The 18,718-nt window shown below is 54.8% G+C and overlaps 1 pseudogene across 1 annotated transcript; it reads left to right on the top strand.

Moving 5' to 3' along the window:
* The first annotated feature begins 3,393 nt into the window (after positions 1 to 3,393).
* LOC308251836 (inter-alpha-trypsin inhibitor heavy chain H3-like) lies at positions 3,394 to 17,681 on the top strand (annotated as a pseudogene). Its single transcript has 19 exons — positions 3,394 to 3,432; positions 4,847 to 5,013; positions 5,095 to 5,199; positions 5,506 to 5,668; positions 6,197 to 6,310; positions 7,374 to 7,499; positions 7,781 to 7,897; positions 8,397 to 8,565; positions 9,173 to 9,298; positions 9,601 to 9,782; positions 10,967 to 11,152; positions 11,306 to 11,445; positions 11,933 to 12,100; positions 14,073 to 14,104; positions 14,238 to 14,351; positions 14,849 to 15,053; positions 15,735 to 15,904; positions 16,089 to 16,200; positions 16,523 to 17,681. The product of its transcript is annotated as an inter-alpha-trypsin inhibitor heavy chain H3-like (transcript).
* The last annotated feature ends 1,037 nt before the right edge of the window (positions 17,682 to 18,718 follow it).

Genomic DNA, 18,718 nt, shown 5'->3' with positions numbered 1-18,718 from the left:
TGCTTCCTGTAGCCAGGCACTGTTCTAAGTGCCTTCGTTGAATGAGCTCAATGCATGCTCCCAGCAGCACTAGGGGAGACTTTTATCAGGCCCCTTGATAGCTAAGGAAACTGACATGAGGTAATTTGTCCAAAATCACTCATCTTCTAAGTGGCTGAGTAGGGATTTGAACCGTGCTGTCTGGCATCAGCGTCTGAATGCTTTGCTACTCCCATATCAATGCTCCAGTCAGGTGGGAGACTGGTAGCCAAAGCCTTGTGGGATTTGACTCTAGAAATTCCAAAGCATCACTTAAAATGAATGTATGAAAGAAGAATTAAAGAAGTGCTACCAATAGCTGGAGGCTGCACCCCCTGGACTCAGGGTCTCAGGAGTTAGTTCCTGCCCCCACCCTTTGCTCCATTCCCCAGTGGGGGGGTTGCAACCTCTGACAGTGAGATAATATTCCCCAAAGGCAGAGGCGGCCACTGCTCAGAAGCTGTGATTTCAGGGGCCGGGAACAGCAGCTCTCTGGCTCCTAGACTGCTTCCTGGAAAATTCCACCAGGGTCCCTTCCTTTCCATGGCTTTGCCTTGGGCCCAGGTAAAGCCCAGTGTCAAAGGGTGCAGGTGCAGGCAGTGAGGTGAACCTATACTTCAGGATGCTGCCGGCCCTTCAGGTAAAAATGGACAGGCCCTCACTCACTCCTTTCCAAAGGGTTTCTGCTTTTTCTCTGTTCAGTTCCCACTCCAAATGAGGCCCATGAGGGCTCACATCAACAACACAAACGCTGAGTCCATGGCTGCTCCAGGCCCAGGGAACACAGAGCCCTCCATGGCAGGCGGCGGGGCGGCCGATGGAGTTCCAGAGACCAATCTGTTGTCTGGAGTGTCCCGGGCTTCCCCAGGGAGAGCCGTGGGCTGCCAGCTGGGGGTCACTCTGCGCAAGGCTCTGCCCAACTGGGGCCTCATTTCCTGGTCCTATAGAAAGGAAATGGGCGAGCCTGAGGGTCTCTTAGGTTCTATCTAAGTCTAAATTCTGTATGATGACCTTTGGTCCCTCCAAGTCCCCAGCTGTCCCTCAGGAGCCTCTTGAGTAACCTCAGATTGCTATTTCAGCTGTCAGCCCACAAAACTTGAAGTATTTGGGCATGAGGTAGTTTCTCCCTCTGTTTCTCTGTTCCTTGCAGTAAACTCTCTCTGCACATCTCACAGTCAGGGGCAGAACTTTCAGCCAAGGCCATGGTCCAATCCATAAATTAGCTGCCCTGTGCCCAGGCATCCTTGTCAACTCCATTAAGAGTGGCTGAGGGGGCCTGGCCAGTGTTGCTCAGTGGTTGAGCCTCAACCTATGAATCAGGAGGTCACGGTTCAATTCCCGGTCAGGGCACAGGCCCGAATGGAAGGCTCGATCCCCAGTAGGGAGCATGCAGTCACTCAATGATTCTCTCACTCATCATTGATATTTCTTTCTCTCTTTCTCTCTCCCTTCCTGTCTGAAATCAATACAAATATATTAAAGAAAAAAAAAGAAACAGAAAGAGTTCCTGAGTGAGAGGGTTACTGGGTCACTTTGCTCATAGCTGCCACTTTGGATGATCTAGGGGCTGGTAGGGACCTGGTGAGGGCCAGGAGTCTCGTTCCCTACTAAGAGGGGACCAGACCCTGCTTCCAAAGCTTCCGTTGTCCTGGAGGCCAGCCCTCTAGCCTCACTGGACACTGTTGGAAAATGACTCTCTCTCTCTTTTTTTAATCCTCACCTGAGGACATGATTTTCAGAGAGAGAGGAAGGGAAAGATGGAGAGAGGGAAACATTGATCTGTTGTCTCCTGCACGTGCCCTACCTGGGGGACAAATCCAAAACCCAGGCATGTGCCCTCACTGGGGATCAAACCTGAAACCCAGGTATGTGCTCTGACCAGGAACCGAAAGCACAATCTTTTGGTGTATGGATGATGCTCCAACCAACTGAGTCCCCCTGCCAGGGCGGGAAATGACTCTTTAAGAGGCTGAGGGCACCTGAGTCACTGGCCAGGCCCTGGGAACTCAGGGATGAATGTGACATGGCCTGTCCCTCCTGAAGCCCAGAGTCTAGAGGCCACAATCAGTCCTCAACATGCAAACCTCAACACAGGGTAATGATGCAGCAAGCTGCCTGTGGTCAGCTAGGGGATGAAAGAGGAAGGCTCCAGGGGAGGGCACAGGGGTGCGCAGAGATGAGAGATGGAATGTGCAGAAAAGGGAAGGGCATGCCAGTGGGCGGAGAGAAAGTTCAGAAAAGCAAGTTGGAACCAGGTCACAGAGAGAGCTGGACCACAGGACTTGGGGTTCATCCTTTCCCTGGGGCCATGAGAATCAGAGAAGGATAATGAGCAAGGGCTGCAGCCATGGAAATGGGAGCCTTAGAGTGATGGGTCTGGTTCTGTGCCCTGGTCGCCTTGAGCAGGGGGTGGCTGCGATCCAAGGGCTATGCCAGCGGTATGAGTAAGAGGCAACGAGGTTGAGAGATGCTATTTGCTTTAAATGTGACTCCACACCTTGTCACTATTGTCCCCACCCAGGGAGTCCCAGGGCTCATTTGCCAACACACAGCTTTCGCTTACCCCAGGCCTCCATGTCCCCCAGCCGCTGGGAGTGAAATTCACATGCTGTTGACAATACCCATGGGGCCCCTTTGGTTCAGGCAAATCCAGGCCCTGTTACTCCATCCACACACTGGCTTCCCAGACAGCCTTCACCTCCTGCTCCTCCCGCACTGCTGGAGGTCACTGACCCCACCGGTCATATGGCTCCTATAAAGACTGCGGGCCAGGCCTGCGTGCTCAGCGATGGCGTCTGCTCAGTGGCCCTGCCTCATCGTGGCCCTGCTCTCCAGCTCAGTGGCCTTTGGCTTCCCAAGAAGCCCCTCCCGGCCACTTGAGATAAGTCTGTCCTCTCTTCACAATCTGGGTCCATCACAGGGCAGAGGTCCCAGCCTGGGTGGTCCTCTACATGGGGCAGGGGGAGGTAGAGGGCGGGGTCGTGAGCTGCAGGGGACAGGGCTGGGATTTGGGAGGACTGGCCTCCAAACTTTCCCTTTGATTCTGGGCAAGGCTCTTAAATCTCCCTGCACCTCGGTTTCCCCACCTGTCAAATGGGTGATACACCACGAACTGCTCACCTCACTGAGCAGCTGTGCAGCTCCACCTCCGAGAAAAAAACAGAGGCGCCTAGGAAGGGCTGGGCTGAGCCTGTGGTGTGCAGTGGTGCGGGGTGCTGTGCAAGGAGGCCTCATGGACCCGGGTGCAGGGACAGGCAGTGAGCCGAGGTCTGTGCAGCAGGGGAAAAGCCCTGTCCTCTCCTCTGGGTAGCCTGAGACCTGCTCTCTCCGGATCTCAGTTTCCCCGTATATTCAGAGCCCTTCCTCCTCAGACCAATGACTCCAGGTGGGTCCTACATCCAGAGGCCCTTCAAGGTGTGTGGGGGGGTCACCACTGAACCCTGGCCTCTGCCAAGAACCTGCCCCCCAGCCACAGTGGCTTTGGCCTTGACCTGACAGTGTGTTTGTCTTTGCTTTTCCAGAAACGCAGCGTCCTGGAAGAGGAGAGGACTTTCACCAGGGAGGGGGCATGGTGAGGGGGGCATGGTGGAGCTGGTTGCCCAACAGCTGAAGAGTTGGGCCATAGCACAGGTCCTGCACAGCTGACACACAGCTCACAGCCCCTACCCAGGCAGACCCCCATGTGACTCACGACCCCCAGGAAAGAGTGCCATAGAACCATGCCCCCCGGACCTCACCAGATGCAGCCCAGGATGGCCATTGCACCGTCCTTCCTTCCACAAACACTTACCAAGTAGTTGCTGGTACTGGGCTGGGCAGTGAAAGGCCGTGTCACACCTTCACGGAGCACCTTTATATCCATGTTTAACCCAGACGTCTCCCTAGAGCCTCGGTCAGTTCACCCTCCCCCGAACCCCCAGGGGAAAGAGAATACTAGGGGCATGAAGTCCTGCCCCACACTCTTTTTCAGCACAGGAAATAAGTGCCTATTTGAGAGGTAGAATCACACAGTTACCAAAAGGCACAATAGGAGGTAGAGGGCCAGCTTTCTAAATGGAAGTGTGAAAGGTGAGCAGGAAGAGCTGGGACAGGTCTCTGACTCCCCGGGGTCATAGGGGCAGAGTCTTGGTGTGGCTGGAGCCCCAGAGTGGAGGTGACAGGACACGCCTGGAGGACCTCAGAACATGGGGAACACCGTCCTGAGGGCAATGGGGAGCACGGGAGGGTTTTACGAGGGAGGGAACAGGGTCAGATTTGTTTTTTACAAGATCTCACTGGCTACAGGCTGCATGGAAACAGATTATAAAAATTAATGAGGCCATGTTTAACCCAGACACCTCCCTAGAGCCTCCTCAGTTCACCCTCCCTTCTCCCTCCCCTCGCCCTCTCCTCTTGGCATAATGTGAAGTTCCTTGTCATGGTGCAAAACTCCCCTTCCTAAGTGACTTTTTGCTGCTGAGCAACGAGGTAGGCTGAGCTAAGGAACCTGTGGGGCCTAGTGAACAAGGAGAAACAAAGGCTGAATCAGACAAGGGCTCTGCCCTCCAAGAAGGCCCTGGTTCTGAGGAGAGAGAGGTGCTCAGGAAGGCCAGCCCATGCCAGGGGCACCGGGACTGCCCAGGTGCCCATCATCAGGACAGTGGTGGCCAACTGATCAGGGGGATGGAGGAGGCCACCGGGCTTCCAACAGGGGTGACTGGGACGCTTCCCAGGCAGGGCCTTTGGAATCTGTAAAGGGAGTTTGGAAGGGGAGTGGCCAGGTTGAAGACCTCCTTTCCCAGGGCCCAGGTTGGCAGGTCACCACTGATGACCATCCCCTCTCCCACAGAAGGCCGATGACATTGAGGTCTACAGCACCAAGGTCAGCTGCAAGGTGACCTCCCGCTTTGCTCACAATGTTGTGACCACGAGGGCCGTCAACCTGGCAGATGCCGCCAAGGAGGTTTCCTTTGATGTGGAGCTGCCCAAGACGGCTTTCATCACCAACTTCACGCTGTGGGTGTCCCCATGGCTGCTGGCTCTGGGCTCTGGAGGGGAGTCTGGCCCAGCATGAGCCCCCCAACTCTTTCCCTGCAGGACCATTGATGGTGTTACCTACCCTGGTAATGTCAAGGGGAAGGAAGTTGCCAAGAAGCAGTATGAAAAGGCTGTGTCCCAGGGCAAGACAGCTGGATTGGTCAAGTAAGTATGGACCCCCAGACCTTGGGGAGATTGTCCAGTCTGTAAGGGATGCAAAAAACAATGGCAGCAGTCCTTCTCCTCCTCCTCCTCCTCCCCCCCCCCTCCTCCTCCTCCTCCTCCTCCTTCTTCTTCTTCTTATTGCAAAATGTGTCCGTAATTCTCAAAACATTATCCCATTTTGATGTTGAGGTAAACGAGGCTTAGAGAGAGTAGGTGTCTCCCCCAAGGGGCTGACTTGAACCCAAGGCTCCAGATGGGTGGGGTTGTGCAGTCTGTGGGGCAGTCGCTGTCTTGCACCCCATTCAGGGCCTCTGGGCGGAAGTTGGAGAAATTCACGGTGTCAGTCAATGTGGCTGCGGGCAGCAAAGTCACGTTTGAGCTAACCTACAAAGAGCTGCTGAAGAGGAACAAGGGCAAGTACGAGATGTATCTTAAGGTCCAGCCCAAACAACTGGTCAAGGACTTTGAGGTAATCAAACACCTCTGCAGGCCCTGCTGAAACTGTGGGCACAGGATGGGAGGTTGGGGAAGGGCCCCTGGGGCGGATCTCAGAGCAAGGTCAAGGCCTCGCCACTTGGTTGAGGAAGCTTGGGGGAATTACAATGGCTCTGGCCATAGCAACTGGGCCAAGGGGAGGAGGAGGCTGGGCTGGACTTCCCCAGATCTTTGGATGCTGGGCCCTTGGGGCAACTTCACAAAGAGTCTCTGCAGAGCTGGTAACTGGTTATAATGGTGTTCTACCTACATGAGATCTGAAATGATTTCATGGTGTAAATTGGACACCATCTGGCAGGCCATTGGAGGGCTTTTGGGTTAGAGGACCATTCACGGGCCCTTTTGGTCATTTTCTTGGTGGGAGATACCAGGTGTGGCTTTCACAGAGTTGTCCTAGAAGCTGTTCCCTGCACCATCACTGACCCATCTCTGTGGGCCCTGTCCTAGAGGTTGGCCTCTGTACTGTCACTGAGTAACATCTCCTTACCTTTGCACATTGCAGATCGAGGTAGACATCTTTGAGCCCCAGGGCATTAGCATGCTGGATGCTCAGGCCTCATTCATTACCAATGACCTCCTGGGAAGCGCCCTCAGCAAGTCCTTCTCAGGGAAAAAGGTGGTATAGATGTCTCTCAGGCCTGGGGTGCAGGGGCAGGATCCCAGTCCTTAGCAGACCAGTCTGAGCCCTAGGGCTTGGTTGATGCTAGTGAGCGTGTGTCTATCTGCTGCCATCACTGTCTCCCTGGCCACCTGGGTCAGGAGTGGGGATGCTGGAGGCAGGGGGCTGCTTGCTGAGGACAACCTGCTGGAGGAACTGACATGCCCCAGCAGTCCTTCCCCAACCTCTCATCCTGGCCCCCAGTTTCAGCAGGGCAAGTAGGGGTGCTTGATTACCTCATAGTGCTTGGCCAGTTCCTTGGGCTGGAACTGGTATGTGTGGGGGGACCATTTATAAAGCCCAGTCTCATTCTCCCTTGTGAGGTAGGCAGGACAGGTTACTGCCCCTGTTTTGCAGATAAGAAGACTGAGGCCAGAGGCAGTCAGTTAGATCTGCTGACTCCACACTGAGCGGGTGGAAGTTGAAAGGGAACTTTATTCTTGCTGCTAGTGGTTGACTCTGATCCCCAAGACCCCTACTATTCCAGGGTCTTGCTGACCATGGGCTGTGGATGCATGCATGTTTACATGAAGAGCAAACCTAAGTCACTCAGGACTTCTAGGGCGAGGCCCAAGGAGCACACACTCAGAGGGCTGCTGGCTTCTGCAGGGCAGTGCCCTCTCCCACCTCCCTGCTTTGCTTCCTTTCCCCCCCTCCTCCTCTTGGCACCAGCACATACCACCCAACATGAAGTTCCTTTTCACGGTGCAAAGCTCCCCTCCGTAAGTGGCTTCTCAGTGCTGAAGGCCAAGTAGGCTGAACACAGGGACTTAGCTGCACAGGGAAAGACAAAGGCTGAATTAGGTAAGGCCACTCTCCTCCAAGTTGCCCCTGATCTCTGAGGAGAGAGAAGTGCTCAGGAGTCCAGTGTATGCTGGGTGGTGGCAGGACTGCCGGGTGCCCATCCCTGGGCTTCTCCCTATGAGGGCTGTGCCTCAGCCCCCAAGGCACCCATGGGCTGAGGTCTGCAGTGGGCAGTGCCTGGACAAGCTGAGCAAAACCCTCCACCTCCCTCCCTCAGGGCCATGCGTCCTTCAAGCCCAGCTTGGACCAACAGCGTTCATGCCCAACCTGTGGAGACACCCTCCTCAACGGAGACTTCATCATAACCTACGATGTGAACAGAGAGTCTCCAGCCAACGTACAGGTACCTCCCTACTGGCTTCATCAGGCTGGTGGATTCTGCATCACAGTGGAGTGAGGGCTGGTGCGGGAGGGGACGCAGCTGAATCACCCTGGATACTGGATCCATCGCCAAGTTTCCTGCAGGGCATGGGGATGGCAGACGGACCAGAACCTGCGTGGCACACTCAGGAGTGTGGGAACGGACATCTTCTTGCCCTGCTAAATGTCAGCTTTTATTTGCAAGAGTAGCCACTGTATGGTGCTTCATGGACATGACCTCTAGTCTCTCTCTCCCCTTTCCAGATAGTCAATGGCTACTTTGTGCACTTCTTTGCACCTCAAGGCCTTCCTGTGGTGCCTAAGAATGTGGTCTTTGTGATTGACACCAGCGGCTCCATGTATGGCCGGAAAATAGAGCAGGTACTCTCTTCTGTGCAAGTAGGGAAAGGTGGGAGTAGATATTTAAAAAAAATATCCTCACCCAAGGATATGTTTATAGATTTATAGAGAGAGGAGAAGGCAGGGGGAGACAACATCAATGTGAGAGAGAAACATAAATCGGTAGCTTCCTGTAGGTGCACCAACTAGGGATTGAACCTGCAACCCAGGTAATTGCCCTGACCAGAAATCAAACCTACAACCTCTTTGGTGCACGGGGCAATACTCCAACCAACTGAGCCACCCAGGCTGGGCAACAGTTTCTTGTTGTGTGTTTTTGGGTTTTTTTTGTGTCTTTGTGTGGACAAAGCTGATGTTTCCAGTGAAAGAGGAGGAAGGAGAATAGGATAAAAAAGGCAGAAATATCCACCCCATTGTTGCAGGCTGCAGGGGCCCCACTGCCAGCTCCAGCTGCGAAGACACCAGGGGGTCTGTGGCTCCCTCTCCCAGCTCCTTGTCTGCTTGTCTTTCTCTTTCCCAGACAAGGGATGCCCTCCTCAAAATCCTGGAAGATATAAAAGAGGAGGACTACCTGAATTTCATCCTGTTCAGTGGACGTGTGACCACTTGGAAAGACACTTTAGTTCAAGCCACTCCTGAGAACATCCAGGAGGCCAGGGAGTTTGTGAAGAACATTGGACCAGGAGGAAGTAAGAACAGAAGGGGGAGCAACGTCCTGCCCTTCCCTCTGCCTGAACAGCCTGTTTCCCTCCTCCCTGGGGCACAGGTTTGCTGGCCAGGCCAGCAGACCTTGGCTGGTGGTAGAGGTGGGAGTGGGGAGGGGTCCTCAGGCTTGATCTCAGGGTCTAAGGAAACCCATCTGTCTGTTTCTATCCCATGATGCTGGTGAACCACAACTCCCAGCAAGATAAGGCCACAGAGAACCTTAACTTTAACTGTTGGTCATTTCTTATGGAAAATCACAAGTGAGGTGTTTACTGCTCCCCTCTCCTCCCAGTGAAGGGCCAGGAGTCGATCTGACTGTTTCCCAAATTGTTTTTACCATCACCATGTCCTTCTATCCTACAGCAACCCTGAGAGGCAGGTTTTACCCCCATTTGGAAGGGTAAACCATTCATTCTTCACTCACTAGTGTACCAACTGGGGATTGAACCTGCAACCTGCAACCTAGATATCTGCCCTGACCACGTACTGGCAGACAGTGTCCTTGGGCACAGCAGCAGGGCCTAATGTCCCAACCCCTCCCCCAAGATGGTCCCCGGAGGGCTCCCTCCCAAGGTTTTCTCTGTGTGCCAGTGACCAACATCAACGACGCGCTGCTGACAGGCATCACCATGCTGAACAAGGCCCGGGAGGAGCACAGAGTGCCTGAGAGGAGCACCTCCATCGTCATCATGCTGACTGACGGGGACGCCAATACTGGTGAGGCAGGCGGCCGTGGCTCTAAATTAGAACCGCAGCGCCTAGCTGCTGCTCCTGGCTCTGTAGCCCGCTTGCTGCAAGACCTTGGGCAGCTCTCACCATGGCTCCTGCGGACTGTGAGCCCCTCAAGGTCAGGGACCTGCCTCCCCCTGGCAGGCCTCCCCAACCCTCTGGCAGAACAAAGTCTCCTGGCCATGACACCACCCGCGCTGCATGTGCAGGAGTCAGATCTCTTCAGACAGAGCGGGTCCAGACAGTTGTCCGGGTGGTGGCTAGAGTGTCAACACCCCTTTATCCTTCAGGTGAAAGCAGACCCGCTAAAATACAGGAGAACGTGCTGAGTGCCATTGGAGGCAGGTTCCCTTTATATAACCTGGGCTTTGGCAACAATCTGAATTATAACTTCCTGGAGAGCTTGGCCCTGGAGAACGATGGGTTCGCCCGGCGCATCTATGAGGATTCCGATGCCAACTTGCAGCTGCAGGTATGCCTTGTCTTGCACCCCTCCAGGAATGAGGGGCTCACTTCTTCCTCAGGGAGCTGTGCCATCAGGTGATCATTTCAATAATTAGAAAGAACTTCCTCTTAAGTTGAAATCTACCTCTGGTTCTTATCCATCATTAATGGTTCCAGCTTTGTCATTGGGCTGCTCGGAAGAGGTTCCTCCATAGGATTGCCAGAGTGAATATAGGACATCGGTTAAATATGAACTTCTGAGGGGAAAAAAAAGTACTTTTGTAGTGTTAGTCTGCCCTAAAGATTGCATAGGACAGTGTATTAGTTTGGGGGGCTGCCAGGACAAAGTGCTACAAACTGAGAGGCTTACAACAGAAATGTACTGTCTCACATTTCTGGAGGCTGGAAGTCCAAGATCAAGGTGTCGGCAGGGTTGGTTCCTTCTGAGGGCCCCGAGGGGGGATCTGCCAGGCCTCTCTCCACGGCTTCTCCCTGTCTCTTCACATCCTCTCCCCTGTGTGTGTTTGTCCCCTTTTCAATAAGGACACTAGTCACATTGGATTGGGGTCCATCCCAAAGACCTCATTTTGAATTGGTTACCTCTGAAAAGACCCTGTCCCCAAACAAGGCCACATCTTGAGGGACTGGGGGTAAGGAATTTAACCTACGTATTTTGGGTATTTTGGGGGTACACAATTCAGCCCATAACAGACATACTTATAACAAAAATTAACTTCTTGTTTATCTGACATTCCAATTTAACTGCATGTCCTGTACTTTCATTCACTAAATCTGGCAACCCCAACCCTTCCTGGCACAGATGCCTGCATCTCCGCCTCCGCCGTGGACCCCTGGGCCTCCATCCGCACCTGCTCCCACCCTACACCTTCTCTAGCCAGCTTCTCCTGCTGTCCTTCCCTCCTCCTTCCCTTCATTGCAACAAACATTTCCTGAGTGCTTTCTAAGTGCAAGAACGCGTGTATTTTTCTGGTTGCGAGGGGTGGGGTGGGATGAAATGGGGGAGGCAGAAGGGGCTCCCGCACACTGAAGGACACAGCCAGGGCCATGTAGAAGTAGAGATCAGGCCAGGCCCAGCCCAGCCTGTGGGACTCAACAACCTTCGGAGGCGTCAGTGAGAACCCTCCCACACTCCTCTCCGTGCCCGCCTGCCATGGTGGCCTGAGATGACCAGGTTCCCTCTATGGACTCCAGGGCTTCTATGAGGAGGTGGCCAATCCACTGCTGACGGGAGTGGAGGTGGAGTACCCTGAGAACGCTATCCTGGACCTGACCCGGAACACTTACCAGCACTTCTATGATGGCTCTGAGATTGTGGTGGCTGGGTGCCTGGTGGACGAGGACATGAACAACTTTAAGGCAGATGTGAAGGGCCACAGGGTAAGCTGGGCTGGGCCTGGATATAGGCTGGGAATGGAGGGTCAAGCCTGTGCCTACAGGCTGATGGTCTAGCAATGCCGCCCCTGAACCGGGCCCACCTGGCTTCAGGCCTCCATTCCTTACGCCTCTCACCTTCTCCCACCCCTGCCCCAGGCGCTCACTGACCTGACCTTCACAGAGGAGGTGGACTTGCAGGAGATGGAGAAGGCCCTGCAGGAGCAGGACTACATTTTCGGGAGCTACATTGAGAGGCTCTGGGCCTACCTCACCATTGAGCAGCTGCTGGACAAATGGTGACCCAGAACCAACCCTCACAGAGCTCCCAACAGCCCTCCTCTGCTAGCCTGGTCACCCGCAACTGCCCTCTCCTGCAGGCCTGGTCTCCCCAACTGCCCTCCCCTACTGGCCTGATTGCCCACAACTGCCCTCCCCTGCTGGCCATCTTATGGCGGCCATCTTTGACCACATGGGGTGGCCATCTTTGATTACATGGGGCAACCATCTTGTGTGTTGGAGTGATGGTCAATTTGCATATTACTTTTTTATTGGATGGGAGATCTGGGGAAATGAAGGCCCCCTCAGAGAGAAAGCACAGCCTGTCCATCTGTCCCAGGGAGCTGGTGAACCAGTTTTTTTCTGAGCACTAGCAGGCTCCACACTGCGCATCGGGGGCCCTGGGCTGCCAATGGGGCTCCTGGCCTGGTGCTGGGCGTCAGAGCAGGGAAGATGGGCGGGGAGCTGAGCTCCTGGCTGACCCTCTCGCCACGCCCCTCCCTACAGCAAGAACGCCCATGGAAGCGAGAAGGAGAACCTCACAGCCCAGGCCCTGGACCTATCCCTCAAGTACCACTTTGTGACTCCACTGACCTCCATGGTGGTGACCAAGCCTGAGGACAGTGACAACCAGATGGCTCTTGCTGACAAGCCTGGGGAAGGTGGGCATGGGGAGTGAAGGCCAGAACGTGGAGGCCTTCCTCTAGGGCCGGGCCTTGGGTGTCCTGAGAGGAGTGGGCCAGGCTGGGGAGACCCAGCCCCACTGAAGAGGAGCAGGCCCAGGGACACTGAAGGAAAGCTGGCCAAGCGCTGGGGAGCGTGTGTGGAGGGAGTGAAGCCATCAGCGTGGACAGTATGGGGTGGGGTGCTCAGGATCCTCTGCGTCTCTAAAGGGATGTGAGTACAGGAGTTAGTCCCCTGCCCAGGGTCACTTCCGGGAGAGGGACTTAGGCTGCAACATGGAAGGGCTCAGTTAGACAGGAAGAAGCATTCCCAGCCTTATAGCTAGGCCCCAAGCACACGCCTGGGGATGGCGAGAGCAAGAGGCTTGAGAGCTGGAGACTGGGACCAGGCCTGCTCACCATACCCCAAGAGGGCAGTCCTGAGTATCCCCACAACTGGCCACATGTCTGAGGGTGTGGGCATTGGGGAGCACGGGAGGTAAAGAGCTGGTCCAGGCCAGGCCTGGAGCTCCTGGTTCCGGGAGCACAGCTGGCTGCTGGGAGGCCCACAGCCTGGGGCTGGTTGGACAGGCAGCATATGGATCACATTGGCCCAGACCCCAGGAGTCGGTGGCTGCTAATGCATTTCTCCCCTTCTTCCCTCACAGGGCCTGAGGAATCAGGTGAGCTTCAGCCAGCAGCTGGGTGGGGGTCCCGGGAGGGAGATAAGAGAGAACCCAGGAGGCCTTTCTGAGCATGCCTGGGCTCAGGTCCCAGCTCCGCTGCCCACTCACGAGCACCTTTGAGCCAGGCTCTGCCCTCTCTGAGCGCCAGGGCCCTTGTCCATTGACTGGAGCTGGCTTGCTCTGCCCAAGGAGGGACAGTCAGTACGAGACTATTATGTGGCCTGCAAAATGAGCATGTCCCACATTGGGCACTCACACTCCATGAGTCCCACGGCAACCCTCTGAGTAAGGTTCTCATTTTACTGTGAGGAAACTGAGGCACAGAAGTTAGGTCTGTGTGCGCAAGGACTCCGTCTGCAGATGCTGAGCCAGGGCTTTGGCCCAGGCAGCCTGGTTGCAGTGCCTGAGCTGGAATTCACAGCACCCTGTGTCTCTCTCATCATGAAATTGGAGCCTCACCCCTCACAAGTCCATCACCCCCAGGCAGAGCTACCCCAGCCCCTGCCCACCTCATCTCCATCAATACAGATTGTTCTATCCAGCTTTCCCCTTAGAACAGCCCTGTCAAATGTACATCATTGGTGTGTATGTGCATATGGTATGTGTGTGTGTGTGTGTGTGTGTGTGTGTGTGTGAGTGTGTGTGTGTTACTACCAAGGACATCTGTAAGCCTCATCCCACCCCAACAAGGGATGGGGCAGGAGATCAAGAGTGGCAGACAGGATCTGCTGAACGCATTAATCATGACAGAGAAGCTGACCATCTGATGGCTTGCATTTTAGCCATATCAAAGTGCCACGCCCTTGGCCTTAAAATCACACCCATATCACCGCTAGTCCTAGAAAGAAGTTCCTAGGCATGCCCCCATTTCTATAGCCTAAGCTAAGGCTCATATCGCCACCCTCTGTCTGTCAGTGCTGGGGTTTCACTGCACACCGGTAGCCCCAAGACAGGCAAAAGGCTCAGGTGTTGGGAACAGGGCACCCGAGGTCCCCGCTCACGACTGCCCTTTGGCTCCTGTTTTCAGTGGCCCCAGCCAAGGCTTACCAGAGTGAGTATACGCCGCAGCCACAGTCTCTTGCCCCTGCACAGCCCTGCACACCCCCCCTGGAGTCTTCCTAAATCAGCTCCCTGGGGCAGGCAGATGGTTGGATCCTGAGGAGATGGGGGTGGGTGGTTGTTGAGAGCATTATTAAGCAGGAAGGGGAGGGGTATGAACCAAACTCTGGGTAGGGTTCTGGTGCCTCCCCAGGCCTGCTTGTTTAGTTCAGCCCTCTCTCTCTTTGTGTCCACAGACAGCTACCAGCCTCCTTCTAAACCCTACTATTATGGTGAGTTTCCCGGCTCCTCCGGGAGCAAGGCTTAGGGCACAGGGACCAGTGCCTCCTGCCTGTCTAGGAGTCCATCCCACAGAGGCCAGAGGGTGAGGCCCAGCACCTAGCCCTTTCTATGATGTGCCCTCAGTGGATGGAGACCCCCACTTCATCATCCAAGTCCGAGGGAATAAGGATGCCATCTGCTTCAACATTGATGAAGAACCAGGTACAGTGCTGCGCCTCATTTAGGACCCCATTACAGGTGGGGGCCAAGGGAGGGGCTGGGGCCAAGGGTCTTCCTGGGAAGACCTGGAGACCCCAAGGGTGGGCACATGATCAGGTCCTTACTCTGCCCACAACACTCCCATCTTTCTATGTAGATTACACGCTGGAGAGGGCTGTCCAGAACCACAGGCTAGCCAAGTTCCCCAGGGGCCAGTGTGTTGGGGAGATGGTTGGAGTTAAGGGCAGCCTGGCCCTGCAGGCAGGACTCAGCCTATAGCTGGGGAATAGTTTTTCTCTGAACAACAATACTTCCTGGCCCAGGCAAAGAGACAGGTCTACACTGTGGGCCCTCAGCCAACAGCATGACCCAAGAGTGTCTAGGAACAGATGGGGTTAACTGTGAAGTTCTGGTTTCTTCTGGGGACCCCCACTCTGCTACCTCACAGCAAGTCTGGCTAAGGGGGAAGGCACATCCTTAACGGCCAGCTGATCAGAAGATATCGCTGGTCTCTTACTGCCCCTTGCCCCTGGCAGGCATAACAGTAAATGGGCAGATCACTGGTGACAAGGGAAACAGCTCTAACTCTAAGAACAGAAAGATTTACATTGGCAAAGTGGGCATTGTCAACACTCCGATGGACTTCCAGATTGAGGTGACCACAGAGAAGATTACTCTGCAGAATGGGGCTGCTGCGAGTAATTTCAGGTGGCTGGATACAGTCACGGTCACCTCGGAAAGGTAAGGCCCCATACCGGGACGCGATCGAAGGAAGCTTGAAGGATTTGTAGAAATCTGAGGACAGAAGACCCATACGGAGTTGCAGGGAAGACAGTTGGCCTCAGAGTTCAGCTCCTGCCTTGGGGGAGGATGACCATGGTAGAACTGAGCCAACGCCTAGGGCCCCTGTGAGAACCAGAATTGGTAGCTGGACAGTTCATAGGGCTGACCTTGAGGGAAGGGCTACATGGACCCAAGGATCAGGTAGACGTGGCAATCTGGTAACAGCAAGAATCCTATTTGCATCTTCTCTGCCTGAATTTATTAGTTCCCAAACTGCTCAGCCTCTCCTATGTCTTTAGATTACCCAGAGCCTGGTAGGCAGGCAGGTGTGTTACTCCCATTGAGGCTCAGAGACGGTGTAGAACCTGCCCAGGAAGCTAGTGGCTGAGGTGGGACTGGACCCCAGGCCTCCAGATTCCGAAGACAGCCCGTTTCCTGCTTACGGAGGAGCAAGAATGCATTCAGTGGAGGCATAGTCGGCATGCATGACATGTCTTTCCTCCAGCAGCCCTGAGAGAGTTTCTGGAGTCTGTGTGTTCTCAGGTGCCATGAACAGGGAGGGCTCTGCCATGATGTCCTTGATTCAGATGCCTGGTGTCATGGCTACTGTGCCCCTGCTGTCCTCTTCTCCCCCAATAGGTTCTCTGTGAAGATCAACAAGGAGGCTCTGGTGGTCTCCTTTGGAAAAGGGATTACTTTTAAGGTGGTTCTGCACCAGGTGTGGAAGAAACATCCAGTCCACCTTAACTTTCTGGGCTTCTATGTGCTGGACAGTGACAAGATGTCATCAAAGTCACAGGGGCTGCTGGGTATGGAATGTTCAAGCTTCAGGCTGTTCAGGGCAGAGGGAAAAGCCATGTGCAAGGCCATCCTAGCCACTCCATGCCCAGCACAGAGCACCCCACTCATCCCTTGCCTTAACCCTGGAAGGCCAGTGGCCATACTACCTGGGGCGATGACAGGGGCTGACAGTGTAAATGTTTTTCTTCCCAGGACAATTCTTCCGCCCCCTTGCTTTTAAAGTGTCTGACTTCAACCCAGGCAATGACCCCTCAAAGATACATGCCACAATGCTGGTGAAGAAACATCGGCTGGCAGTCACCAGGTGAGGGGACCCATCTGACACCCTCACCCTGCCCACTAACAAGCCAGGAGTAAAGAGCTCTCTCTGCCCACACACATTGGTCCAGCAGGCTTTGTCTTCTCTGGGGTTCCTTCATTTCCCTCTGGGGTTTTGGCCCCCTTTTGGCCCCTCCAAATCAGGGAAAGGCCACACTCAACCCCCTAAAAGGAGTAACTATGCAACCTTGTTCTTGGCCAGAGAATTATGGAATTGGCAACGTCACACCCTTTTCCAACCATCGTCCATGAGCATAGGAGCCATCTTGCCTACCCTGTGCATCACAGAATCTCTCTCCTTTCTCCAGGGGCTACCAGAAAGACTACAGGAAGGATGTCCACAATGGCACACATGTGGGCTGCTGGTTTGTCCACAACAATGGCCAAGGGGTGATTGATGGGGTCCACAGCGACTACATTGTCCCTGACCTGTTCTGAGTGGCTGGCCCAGCTCGCCTGGCATCTGGAGCGGGCTCAGAGCCAGGCCTGATGGAGGGCTGTGACAATAGAGGACACGGTGGAAACCAGACCGCTGCCAGCCTGTGCATGCCTCTCTCAGCTCCTGCTCTGGGAAACACCAGCCGGGTCCTGAGGCAGCTCAAAGGAAGGACTGGCTCCTAGGAAGGCAGCTTCTTGGGCCTCCCCAGCAATGCGGCTGAAGGACAGGGCTGGTTGGCGTCACACTTTGGCAAGTCACATGTACGATGAAAAAAAAAACAAAAAATTGACTCTGGTTCAAAGAGTCTCTGAGACGTTGTGAAGGGCTGAGTGCTTTTCAGAGGCCAAAAGGGTCATGAGGAAAGTCTGGTCCTTGTTCAGGAGCTCCTGTCAGGCCCTTCAGGCCTGGAAGTCCTTCTGTGACTCAAAAGCAGAGAGTCCTCCAGGGCAGGCACAGCCTGCAGCAGATTGTAGATGCCATCCACCCACCTGCCCACTGTCTGTCAGTCCGTCCATCCATCCATCCATCCATCTATCCATCCATCCATCCATCCATCCGGCAGCCACCCATTTGTTCATCAGAGAAACCCAACATTCTGGGCTAGAATCTGGGGGCACACAGCTTAGTGACCCAGTTCCTGTGTGCACAGGTGCCTTAAGTTTGCCTTCAGCTGGGCTGGGGTTCCTTGGGATCCTCCAATCATACCCCACAAAGTCCTGTGTGGGTAAGGGTCAGACCAGTTCTTGGACTAGGGGCTCTGAGAGCCTCTCCCACCTGAATAACTGTAACTGCCCCTTCCTGGGTCTCCCTGTGTCCAGAGGGACCTTTGCAGAGCAGATCTAATCATTGCTCCCTGCCTACACCCTGTCAATGTCATCTCCCACCCATTGCTCTTGGGACAAAGACAAAAGTCCTTCCTATGGCTTCTCAGCTTCATCAACTCCATGAACCAGGCATTTCCCCTCACTTTCTGGGTTCCAGACACACAGACTGCTTCCAGTTCTCCAAACATAACCCCTCTTGCCCAGATCCTTTGCCTCTGCTGCTCTCTCTGCCTGCGGGGATAAGAGCATGCTGGATGGAGGGTACCCCTTTGAAAGGAACAGTGGGCAGCTTTGCTCAATGGCACAGCAAGGGACACATTAAGGCCAGAGGAGGTTGGAGTCTGATTGGGAAGGATCATGAATGCCAGTGGGGTTGGGGATGGGATCTGGTCATGGGCCACAGGTAGGTTTTCCTACCTCCCACTCCAGGGGCCCTCTGGATTTCATAGGGACACCAGCCCGGGGTCCTGGAGAGGGTATTGGGGGGCAGTCCAGGAGGAAACATTTATCATCAGAGGATCCCCCTCCTGCAAAGCATCTATGAGGGGTAACTTGTGGACTTGCGCTGCTGCTACTCTAGGGAGAGGGCCACATGAGACACCTCTCCAGAGTAAACTTGGCAGGTGTCCAGGCTGGGCTGGCAAAAAGGGCCCAGCCTGGGAAAGGACATCCTAAAGTAGGCAAGCCCTGCCATGTCCTGCCACTCCAGTTGGCAGCCAAGCCTGGCAGGATGGCAGAAAGGCAGAGGAGGCCCACAGCCCAAATCTGCCCCTTCCCCTCCCTCAACACAGTCAGGGAGGCCCTCCTTGCAGGCCAATTCCAGGCAGATTCTGTCCTCAACCCAGTCCCACATCACTCTGGCTGTGCCTCTGATGGCTCCCTGGCTTTCAGGATAGAAATCATGCTCCACAGCCAGGTGCATCCAGCCAGTGCTGGCCTGGCCCTGCTTCTCCACCTCTCCAATGTCCTCCTCACCCCATGCTTCCCTCCCCTACCCGGAACTCAATGCACAATGTCCTGGCTCTCGGCCCAGTGTCCTTGTCCTCCTTTTCTACTGGGCTGACTCCTCTTTATTCATCCAAACTCAGCCCCAGCCACGCCATGTTCCAGGAAGCTTCCCCGATACTCGCCAGCTAGAACAAGAGGACTCCCTCTGGGATCCTTGCAGCACCTGGTCGTGCTTGGGTGGCAGCTGTCACAATAGGCACTGTCTGTCATGGTGCCCACAGCACTCTGTCCAG

Source organism: Plecotus auritus (genome assembly GCF_963455305.1).
Source record: "Plecotus auritus genome assembly, chromosome: 6".
NCBI lineage: Eukaryota > Metazoa > Chordata > Mammalia > Chiroptera > Vespertilionidae > Plecotus > Plecotus auritus.
This window is presented reverse-complemented; position numbering and strand designations above follow the sequence as displayed.